Source organism: Lynx rufus, unplaced genomic scaffold (genome assembly GCF_022079265.1).
Source record: "Lynx rufus isolate CCGP_SWC_20201006 ecotype Redwood Valley unplaced genomic scaffold, mLynRuf1.p SCAF_3, whole genome shotgun sequence".
Classification (NCBI taxonomy): Eukaryota; Metazoa; Chordata; class Mammalia; order Carnivora; family Felidae; genus Lynx; species Lynx rufus.
Genome location: NW_025814845.1, coordinates 45,258,960 through 45,270,980, shown reverse-complemented (window position 1 = coordinate 45,270,980; position 12,021 = coordinate 45,258,960). Strand labels below are relative to the sequence as shown.

Here is a 12,021-nt window from a genome sequence, read left to right as displayed (position 1 = left end):
ATACACATACACACACACACACATTTCTATGTGTAATCCACTGAAAGAGCCCCAAGCCAATGATACTCCAGTAGCAGTGCACAACTAGTGTCTAGATCATGGTTTCTAAATACGATTCCCCAGTGAAAAGTACCAGAGCTACTAAGAGAAGTACTTGATTCCAGAGCTGTTTAGTGAAAATATAAATATCTTATGGTGCCAGAAACACAGCAGTATTCCAAAAAAAGTGAGATCATGTCAAGAGGACAAAGGAGCCAACCTGAAGAAACTACTGAATGCCAAACTGGAACAACTTAAGGAACAAAATAAACTTTAGTATTGGATTATAACGAATAGAATAAAACAAATATCTATGAGTTTCATACTTACATGTGATACTAATTAAATAATAAAAATGTGGGAGAGAAGGGATAGCTCTAAAAGAATTCAAATTTTAAAGTATAGAAGGAATAAAGCAAATATAAAGTCATTATTCAGCTAACGTTAGATTAATAATTATTGCAGGCAGACTCCACCCATGGATGGTAAAATCAGTGATCAAAGTTTGCAAATAGGATATCTGCATGATCTAAATGCCTCTTCCCAAGGGTAATTTTGATTATAAAAGGAATAATAGCAACTTTACAGTGGAGAGAGCTGGCAGGCAACTTCAGAAGGCTATCAAGGTTAACATGACCTGGAATAGACACATCAAGATCCTGGACCATCTGATATGATGCACTGAAAAAGACATACCATCAATTCTGTTGTATTCTTGTCAAAAGTTCAGCACTTCATTCTGATCCGAAAATACCAGACAAATCCAAATTTAGCAACATTCCACAAATAATTCATTGATCACCTTTGAAAATTTAGGGATCATGAAAGGCAACAAATGACTGGGAATGATCACAGATCAGAAAAGAATAAGGAGACACAACAATCGAATTACTTTATAAAAGGCAGTCTTTTCAACTTGAAGAATTTCTTTATAAATCAACCCAAGTGTTCAATAGTCATATTGAGTTTTTGTAAATGAATCCTCTGAATATTGCTTGTATTTTATACAGAAACATTTGGAAATCTTTAATCAAAGTATTCAGCAAATGCAACTCAGGAACAATTCAGCTTCCAAAGCTTTTAGGGAAATGTAATTATTGACAATTTTGCAAACAGGCAGACACTGCAATGTATCTCTGTGGAAAGTAAGGGAGCTAATGAATGCAATAGAGACCTCAAAGGGTATACTGGGTTGAACTTGAAATTATCAAGTTGCAATTTGGAAGGTCTCAACTTCTGGTAAAAAATATTTTAAAGGAATTCATAATTCTAAATGAATAAATTTATATTCAGCGGTGGGATTGAATAAAAATGAGAAGGCTTATTATTTGTTGCATTTAAATCGAGAAAAACATAAATAGTCATAGAGAAAATGAATATGATAATTTTCTTATGAGAACATTTTTTGAAGAAAGGTAATTTGAATGGAGGCCAACAGTAAATGTCTATTAAATAATTGGATTGAAATATTTACACATTTAAATATAAAAAATATTATAATTAAGAATATCTTTGATTTCACAGAATATGCTCTGAGCTTACCAAAATTCTTACAGCATCTATAGAGTATTTATCAGTTAAAACTGTTATTATTTTTTTTAATGTTTATTTATTTTTGAGAGAGAGAGAGAGACAGAGCATGAGTGGGGGAGGGGCAGAGAGAGAGGGAGACACATAATCCGGAGCAGGCTGCAGGCTCTGAGCTGTCAGAACAGAGACTGACGCGGGGCTCAAACCCATGAGCTGTGAGAGCATGACCTGAGCCCAAGTCTGGCGCTTAACTGACTGAGCCACCCAGGCGCCCAGTTAAAACTATTATTGTCAGCAGAGAATACCTAATTAATGGTGTGTATAATATCACATTTAGTAACCATAAAAATTCAACTTTAAATAGGATTTCAGGGAATTATATGAAAAAATATGAATATTTTGAAAAATATATGCTTCAGAGAAACAATATGGTATTAGTGACATAGTATTAGGGATAGACACAACTGACATTTAGTGGCTATGTACCATAATTATTATACCCCTTATATTATTTTTGATGATTGATTAGTTTGCGCATATGTTGTGTTTTAATGTATATATGCTATTTTAATATATTATAAAGAACTGTTTCTTAAAATAATGTTTTAATAAATTATCAATTTCTTAGTTATTACGTAACTCTTCCAAAAAGTATAACATTTTCATGAATTTTTAGCTCCCATTCACACTCATAAAAGTGCCTCTGTTAGGGTGCCTGTGTGGCTCAGTCGGTTAAGTGACCAACATTTGATTTTGGCCCAGGTTTGTTGGATCTCATGGCTCGTAGGATAGACCCCCACATCAGGCTCCACTGATGGTGCAGAGCTTCCTTGGGATTTTCTCTCTCCATCTCTCTCTCTCTGCCCCTTTCCCTGTGCACTCTCTCTCTCTCTCAAAATAAATAAATAAACATTAAAAAAAACAATGCCTCTGTTGAATGATATATGTTTCATAAAAAACTTATTTTATAGAGTATTAATTCACTTGCTACAAACATACAGTCCTAATAAGAAATCAGAGATGGATAAAGTGTTAGAGACATGATGTGAACAGAAGACAGGCACATCCTGCCATGCAAGGCTTGTAAGCAAGTGCAAGATGGTCAAGATGGCTATTTTGGAAGGGCACACGGAAGCCTGAACATTGAAAATGCTTTAGCTATGTGAACAAAAAGAGAATATCTTTGGGGCAAAAAACAGAAAACAACTGCAAGCCCCAGAAATTGAAATCTCTCAAAGGCTGATGCCGCTGGGTGCTGTGATTCAGGGAGAAGCCTGTGATAAAGTGGGAGAAGAGGGCAGTGAACAGAGATGCCTTGATCCAGTCCAGTTCCCTAGGAAACAGACCCAATGACAGAGATTTTCATGTAGGAAATTTTTTTCTAAGAAATGTTCTCAGTAACAACTGTAAGGGAGTGAGAAAAGCATAATTGAGCATACAGGGAATTTAAATGGGTGTGTATCGTGTGTATGTCATATATCATAGATCACATATATCAGAAATCATATATATCAGAAATGGGTTGCCTCATTAGGAGAGGAAAAAGTGGGAGCAATACACACTGGCTTTTACGTGCTTTGGCTAAAAGCAAAACAAGTCACTTCTGCCCCAGCCCATTGACTAGAGTAGTAATTTGGCCCGACCTAATTGCATGGGACCTGAAAAATGTGTAAGTAGATGGGAATGTTTGGTGCGTTTGTGCCTTCCTTACAGGAGATTAAGAAGGCATTCCGTAAAATCAGTATCTATCTACAATACCTACTGTAGCCTAATAAAGGTGTCAATAATATTTTTGTGTGTAACCACATATGAAATTAGCATTAAGCACACAACCACATGTATAAGTAGAAACTCAATTACACGTTTGTTAAATTGAATAAATCATGTCTATGTTGAGTTGAATAAATAACATTCCATGTATAACCATTTTGTATCAATTTTTTTTTTAATTTTTTTTTCAACGTTTATTTATTTTTGGGACAGAGAGAGACAGAGCATGAACGGGGGAGGGGCAGAGAGAGAGGGAGACACAGAATCGGAAACAGGCTCCAGGCTCTGAGCCATCAGCCCAGAGCCTGACGCGGGGCTCGAACTCACAGACCGCGAGATCGTGACCTGGCTGAAGTCGGACGCTTAACCGACTGCGCCACCCAGGCGCCCCTTGTATCAATTTTTTTATTTGTGATGTTATTTCAACACTGTACTCAGATTTCCTCCAAATGAGTCCTCCTTGCAATAAGTTTTGTTCCCCAAATCTTGAATTAATTGAAATGTCCACTTGAGTTTGTCAGCACCAAATAGTTAATAAATGTCTGAATAATTTTGTGGTGATAAATAGGTACGTACTGTTTCTGCATGATGATCATCTCTTCTTTTAGAAATATTACCCACATAATATCTATTCCTTTTTTATTGTACTCAATCTGAGTGAACTGCCATATTTATTTCAAATAGTATATTTAGAGACAGAAATACTACCAGCAGCTTTCTTTACAATTCTTTTGGCCTTACCCTGAGGTATACTAGGGTCAAATTTCATTTATCACTTGACAATAGTAAAGCTTATACTAATCAATAGATTACAATGGCATCCAGCTCGTATATCTAAATAGCCACAGGTTCCTGAGCAAAGACTGGAAGATTGTATATCTATTCTGTAAAACAATGTATTTCCTGAAAGCTACATACCATCACATCATTTGCCTCCTTAAGTATAGGCGCCACTAATTTTGGATGATAGATCAGAATATAATTTTCCCAAGTGAGGTGGGATAGGTGGGACTGGAAGGGATGATGAGGGAGATTTGGAAAATTCGAGTAAAAATCACAAAACTCTGGAATTAAAAAAAAATAGCCTTGGTTTCCCAGATCTAGAGAAGTTTTGCTATGACATGAATGAAGTAGGATGCTAGAGAGTTGCTCAAAGATATAATTGGAAGGAAATGATGGAAATTTCTTGGGAGATGGAAAAGTTTTATATCTTACTTGGAGGGATGATTGCTTGGGTATATGCATTTACAAAAACTCATCAGTTGTATGCATAAGATCTGTGCATTTCATCCTGTGTAATTTTTTCTCAATAACAGAATAATATTGTTTCTTTGGAAACTCCAAAAATTAAGCTATCATCAAAAATGTGAATGATGCAGTGATAATGATTCCTACAGCATTTCCATTTAATTCTCCAATAGGTTAAGTGTATGGCTGAAGGTATTGAAGAATAATTATCAGAAGTAACGATTGTGTCAGAATGGGTATTTTCTACTAAAAAAAAAATTATTCCAGTCCCTAGCACTTAGTACTCAGTTATTCCAAAGCAAAATAATCTAGTTCTTACCATCTGATATGTATCTATTCTTCTGGAAATGGATTTCTCTTCTTTTTTTTTTTTTAAATTAATGTTTATTTATTTATTTTTGAGAGAGACAGACAGAATGCGAGCGGGGTAGGGGCAGAGAGACAGGTAGACACGGAATCTGAAGCAGGCTCCAGACTCTGAGCTGTCAGCACAGAACCCAACATGGGACTCAAACTCACAAACCCCGAGATTATGACCTGAGCCGAGGTCGGTCACTTAACCGACTGAGGCACACAGGCACCCCTCTTCTTTTTTTTTCCCTCTGGTAACAATCAACTTCAGGAGTTTGCTTTCATCCAAAATATGTCTTGCATTGTCCAAAATTTATTCACATGGACTATGACTATATAACTATTTCCAAGAGTATTCCACTGTTCCACAATTTTCATAATACTAATTTAATAAGAACTAGAAAGAAATGGACAGGTATTCTGAACATGTTGGTAGTCACACACATGAAAGAGATGTTAAAAATAAATTATTTGAGGAGTACCTGGGTGGCTCAATTGGTTGAGCATCCGACCTCAGCTCAGGTCATGATCTCACAGCTTGTGGGTTCGAGCCCCACATGGGTCTCTGTGCTGACAGCTCGGAGCCTGGAGCCTGCTTCAGATTCTGTGTCTTCCTCTCTCTCTGCCCCTAACCCACTCACATTCTGTCTCTCTCTCTCTCTCAAAAATAAATAAACATTAAAAAAATTAAAAAATAAATTAAAAAATAAATTATTTGAAATTACAAAAACCTGCTGCATCAATAAAATCCTATGTTATTCAATATTCTAGAGACATTTTTGCATATTCTCTCAAAATTAAACTGTGTATATCTTCTATACACTTGTACTAAGATACTATCTCTGATACCTTCTAATTCACTTGCCAGTTTTGGGTGAACCATTCAAGGGAATTCTATCTGTTACATGTGACAGTGCAAGTGACCCTTCCTATTGGCTCTTAAGGCTTTCAAGATTGAATTGTCATTGAGAATTTGGTAGTGGATGGAGATGCAATATGGACTCTGTAGAAAAGTGGAAAAACAAAATCATAGCATTGGTCCCTTGGTTTTGGAGGCAAAGCCATGCTCCCTTTTTGCACAGTAACTCTCCTTTGAGCATATTACTCCTCTCAGCCATAGTAAACAAACGCATACATAAATAATTGTGCTTTGTCCAGTAGCTCTAGAGATTTTGTTTCATTGGAACAAATTAGGTCACAGTCACATCTCTGAATTAAATGCAGGCTGGAAATGAAATTATTTGATCAGCCATTTCTGAATCCCATATGCCCATGGAGCTTGGAGGCAAGTATAGATAACCTGTTGCAAATGGAAGTCAAATCAAACATGGGAGCAAATTAGTGTTAGCATTAGCTAAAAAAAAAAAAAAAAAAAAAAAAAAAAGGCAAATCTGCGGCAGTTTTATATTTAGCTATCATTGCACTTTTTCGAATTGGTAAGCCCCCAAATTGTATCTGGAGATGCAAAATTGTGTCTGAAGTTAGAGCATGTCCTTCTTATTAATTTAATATAATAAAGGTTAAAGGTAAACACTACCTCAGGCATTCACAATACTAAATATTTAAAGAAAATTCCCACCCACTTTTTACCCTTTTCATAACTCTACGTCATGCGATTACTTTTTATTCCCCCCACCCCAGAGAAGTAAGAAACATTGTCTGCATGTGCTCTTTTATTATTTCCTCATTTCTAGTCCCGCCGATCTCTCTCCTCTGATGGAAGTGGTGTGGAACAGCAACAGGGGGTGTCCTGACTCTGGCAGATATTTCAGGATAATTCTGTTTGATACCTCAACACCTTTTGTAATTCCAAGCAGATGACATTTCCTATTCATACAATAGGCATGGGATGTTAAGGACAACATATCTTTCATATTTTCTTTTCCTGACTTCTTGCTGTACACATCTTTAATTCACATGACTTTTTAACTTCTGGATTACTTTGAATAGGTCATAGTAATATAGATGTAGGGAGTACAAAAAAAGCTAAATACATTTAATCAAAGCCTAAAGATTTAAAAATTCCATCACTTCATTGAAATTTACAGAGAACAAGCATAGCAATTATTTTGATTATAATTATAATTGTGTTAATTATAATCTGTACAAATTTTTCTAAAACCCAAAATCAAACCAAGAAATATCTTGTGCCTGATAAGATAGCTTTATTTTAACATTAACTATTTCAAAGACATTCTCTTATACCCTTGTAGAGTATAATTTTTGTTTGTGAAAAAAAATAAAATTTCACTATCTTTACACACACTATGGCATGATTGCTGTACATGGTCAATTTAACAGAATAAATTAAAATTGTTCTCTAGGGTATGATTCTTTTTTCAAGAGTTTAGGAGTACAGGATAAAAATAGAATGAAGGAAATCTCCCTACTTTCATGCATTTATACCTAGAGAATAGGTTACATTATATATGAAATCAGGCATATCCACAGACTGGGGTGGAAGCTAATAGGCAATAAGATGATAAGAAAAAGTTATTTTTAAATAACAGGAAGCTCTGTTGATACTGTGTAACATTTATTTTAAAGATGAAGAAACACTCTAGATTGATTTTAATAGCTGGGAGAAAGGCATAAGGAAAGGTTGCAGGAGATCAGCAGGAAGGAAATGACTGTTGATGAAGTTCATTCATTCTATTAGACTTAATCTTCCTTATTCCACTTCATTTTCTCAGGAACATTTTGAGGTTGCTGTTATTCAATATTTATTTCATGAAAGCTAACACCGTGTTAAGTAACTTCCCCAAAGGCTTCAGAGTTAGAGTGGTCAGAATCATGAAACAAATGGTGAGTGCATTATTGTTTTCACAGCTAGCATCAAAGTTGCTCATGAGGGAGAATTTTCTTGTTAAGGAAAATGTTTTTATGACATCGGTTAGGGTGGAATACCAGGGCCTCTGGGAATAGGTGGAGGTAGGAGCTCAAATTGCAAAAGAAAAACAAAAAAAAATTAAATAACAACATGTTTCATTAAAAGAAATAAAATTGAGTGCACATTTTGGCAGTACATATACTAAAATAGAAGGATACAAAGAAGATTAGCATGGCCCCTGCGTAAGGATGACACCCAAATTCATGTTCCATATTTTTAAAAAAGTGAATAAAAATTAATTCATTCATTAAAATACATAAACAAACAAACAAACAAATAAATAAATAAATAAAATAAAGTTGAGGGATCACTGCTTTCATGTGCTCATGAAAGGAAAGACAATAAATAAAATAATAAAACAAAATAAAATAAAGTTGAAGGTCACTACTTTGGTGTGCTCATGAAAGGAAAGACAAAAAAGGAAAAACAAAAGAAAGACAAATTGAAAACAGAGAGTTTTAGTAAAACTAGGCTTTAGATGAGCTAAAAATTCAAAGAGAAGTCCAAGGATAGATGAAGAAACTTTGACAAACAAGAATTTTGAGTGCAAACGAGCATTGCCTTGTGTTCCTTAAATCTTCAGTCAAGACTGATAAAAACTTGGTCAAGAGAGTTTTGCTCGAGTTGTTGCGGTGGGTTGGTGAAATTTGAACATGGGTCTAGATGTCAAACCTGAAAAATGTGTGTGAAATAGACACACATGTGTAAAAGAAGAAGCCTGGAGTTTGAGGTGTCTCAGTTGTTCATAGAATTTTTTTTTCTTGTCAATTTACCTAAATCTCAGCTGGAAAATATTATCTAACACCTCTCCTTTATTTGACTTGTGTTCTTTTTTTTAAATGTTTTTAAATATTAATTAATTAATTAATTAATTAATTTGAGAGAAAGGGAGAGGGCAAGCAGGGCAGAGGGGCAGTGGAAGAGAGAGAGAATCTTAAGCAGCCTCCACAATCTTAGCAGCTGAATGCAGGACTAGATGCCACAACCCTGGGATCATGACCTGAGCCAAAGTCAAGGTTCTGATGCTCAACTGACTGAGCCACCCAAGTACCCGTGACTTGTTTTTGTAGCTGAGCACTAAAGAAATAATTTACAGGAAAGCACAATTTAGGTAAATTTGGTCTGAAATGTTACTGAAAATTTTGGAAATTTAGAGTGAATTGGTGAAAATACAAATAAATATATTTTTAAAAATTTTTAATGTGTATTTTTGAGAGAGACAGAGCATGAGTGGGGGAGGGACAGAGAGAGAGGGGGGGAGAGACAGAGAGAGAGAGAGAGAGACAGAATCCAAAGCAGGTTTCAGGGTCTGAGATGTCATCACACCGCGACGCGTTGATTGAACCCAGGAAACGCAAGATCGTGACCAGAGCCGAAGTCGGATGTTCAACCAATTGAGCCACCCAGGTGGCCCCTATTTTTTAAAGAAAGAAAATCAAGCAGTTCTGTTGCTTTAAAATACATATTTTAAATTAAAGTGCCTCTAAGTAGAGACTATGTCATCTTGTTTCAATAAATATATAAAATAAATTTGTAATTAGGAGCATCTGCTTGGTTATAAACACACATATGTTGTAGCCCATAAACTGAGATTATTCTCTTAAGTAACATGTTCTCTGTAGTACTACTTACAACTTGAGTCTCTTTAGAAAAATATTTCTAGATATACATTGAAGTTCTGCATTTTGTAGTGGTTAAGACCATGGGATATATATTTCAGAGAATGTGATTCAAATCCTGGGCTTAGCAACCTTAGACTTGTGTGGACATGGGCAAATTTCTTATTTTTCCCTAAGGAAGGTCAAATTTCTTAACTTCCCTCATTTTCTCTTCAAGATGGTATGGTTTCAGCTGTCTATCTCTGCCTAAGAAACACTCCCAAGATTATAGATAAAAATAGCAAACATTTTCAAAAGTTCACAATTCCATGGAAGGGGAATTTGGGCCTGGCAAGAGGGGACTGTCGTCTCTGATTCACAGCATCTGGCACCTGTGCTCTGGCATTTGACTGGGTTGTGGTGGCTTTTTCATGACTCTCCTGCCACCTTAATGCTCCTTGGCCTCTCTTTCTTCATGTAATATCTCATCCTTCAGGATCCTTTTAAGTTTCTTGAGCTTGTCATAGTATGGTGGATTTAGAGTTGTCACATATCCTACATGGTTGCTGGTTTCCAGGAGACAGGAAGAGACAGGAATTAGAAGTTGCTAGTCCAGTCAAGGGCTGTAAGAAATGGCACAGTGCAGCTCCTCTATGTTCTTTATTAGAGGATACAGGGCCTGACCAGACTCAAGAGTGGAGAATAGTTGGGACAATTTGATAAGGAATAACAAAGTCAAGTTGCAAAAGGAAGGCCCAACGGGAGGTATGATTCTGGCTAGCTTTAAGAAATACAATATGCCACATGGGATAGCGATGCCTATCTTGCAAGGGTTTTATGAAGTTTAGGAAACGTATCAAAATCTGGCACACATGACACACTTAATAAATGGTGGCAGTTTATTAGATTGGACAGTGTGGATTTCACAAAGTCTCAAATAGTAAAATGACAGCACTATTTGAAAAAATACTGTGATCCGAACATAGTGCCAAATCAAAAATGAACATTAAAAAGACAGGATTCTAGTACAAAATACATAAACATACAATATTTATAAAACTATTTTACCAATGCCATGCATTAATGTCATCAACCCTTCTATTTTTTGCTCCCATCTCCCCTATAAAGCAGAGGCGTGGGCAGTCCTGAGGCTAATCGTCTTGGGAAATTATTGAAGGGTTAGAAGATAGGGTATGGTTGCACAAGGCAAGATTTCTCATGGAAAAAAAAACTCAGAAGGATGAGGACCAAGGATTCAGCAAATCCAACGTCCTTTGGGAAGAGCTCATTTTAGTTTTTATGATGGAAAAATTCTGTATGCCAGTAGCCAGAGACAGAAATTGAAATAAGTGGGCATGGAGTGAACTGTCTAAAGTTGGCTTGAATTGGGTGTAGAAACAGACATGGTAGCAGCGGTGGTGGTGGTGACGGTTAAGACAATTGTTTTGAATAACTTCAGTCCTTCAGACTTACCGATATTTGGTTGAAGATACATTTCTCTCTCTTTTTTGAAACCAAGAGCCAAGTCCTATGCAGAATTGGGGATGACAACCTAAGCTGAAATAAATATTTGGCAACAATGAAAGCCTCGGAATTGGATCTATCGTGTTTATTAATATCAGATAAACTGTTCCTTTCAGTTTTGATTTATTTCGTGACCTCTTATTGATAATTTGTCAAAAGGACACCAAGTTGAAAGAACAAAAATTAACCTGACTAATGTGAACTGTTCTAACTCATCAAAGATTGAAATGGTTGGAATATGTTTACCTCTAAATTTTTCTGGTAAATCTGGGTAAAGGAAGGATATTTCAGGAGCGTGAGTCACGCTTGTATTTATATCGGTACCTACATTTTTACTTGCATTGGCTTGCCACAGACTTAGGGAAGTAAAGCATTATTTGTTTCCAGTTTGGTGCTAATGTACATGACTAATGCACTAATAAATATTGCAAGCAAATCAATTGTACTTCCTAATAGCAAGGTGAACAGCAATAGCATTTTATGCAAGATCATAGGAGATTGAGCACTAAACCTGAAAAGGGATGATTCTAACCCTGACATTTCATTATTTCTTGGGATTTGTGCATCTCCCTTAATGTACAGTTAATGTAATTTGAGGTTATGAATCTTTTTTATAGTCTTCCTTTATATCCTTAAAGTAACAAATCTCAAGTTGTGACTATAGCAGAAAGCATTCACAGAATTCTGGCCAGGAAACTAAACTAGCTCACAAATTGTTATTTTTTCTGGGGAAAATGTATAAATTCTATTTATTTTTCATTGGAATATATATTTTGGGTGAAGAATGTTTGACATATATTTGTTGCTAGTAAAATTCTCAGAATCTGTCCCACTCAGTTCATTGCTGCTGCCAGGGAAGCATGAGGTTGAAATAACAAGAATAAACAATGGAAATATTGGTTTTAGCAGTAAATGCAATATGATTGATCATCTCGGGACTCACTGTGCCCACTGACTTGTATTCCCAGCATCATTTAAAATGGCTTAGCACCTTACATGACCAAACCTGTAAGGCAGCCAAAAGACAATGGATTCTCCTCGGAGGTTTGGAAACATACACGAAGGAGCATT

At 35.9% G+C, this 12,021-nt stretch overlaps 1 pseudogene; it reads left to right on the top strand.

Moving 5' to 3' along the window:
* Positions 1-7,947: 7,947 nt before the first annotated feature.
* LOC124521398 (uncharacterized) lies at positions 7,948-8,046 on the top strand (annotated as a pseudogene).
* The last annotated feature ends 3,975 nt before the right edge of the window (positions 8,047-12,021 follow it).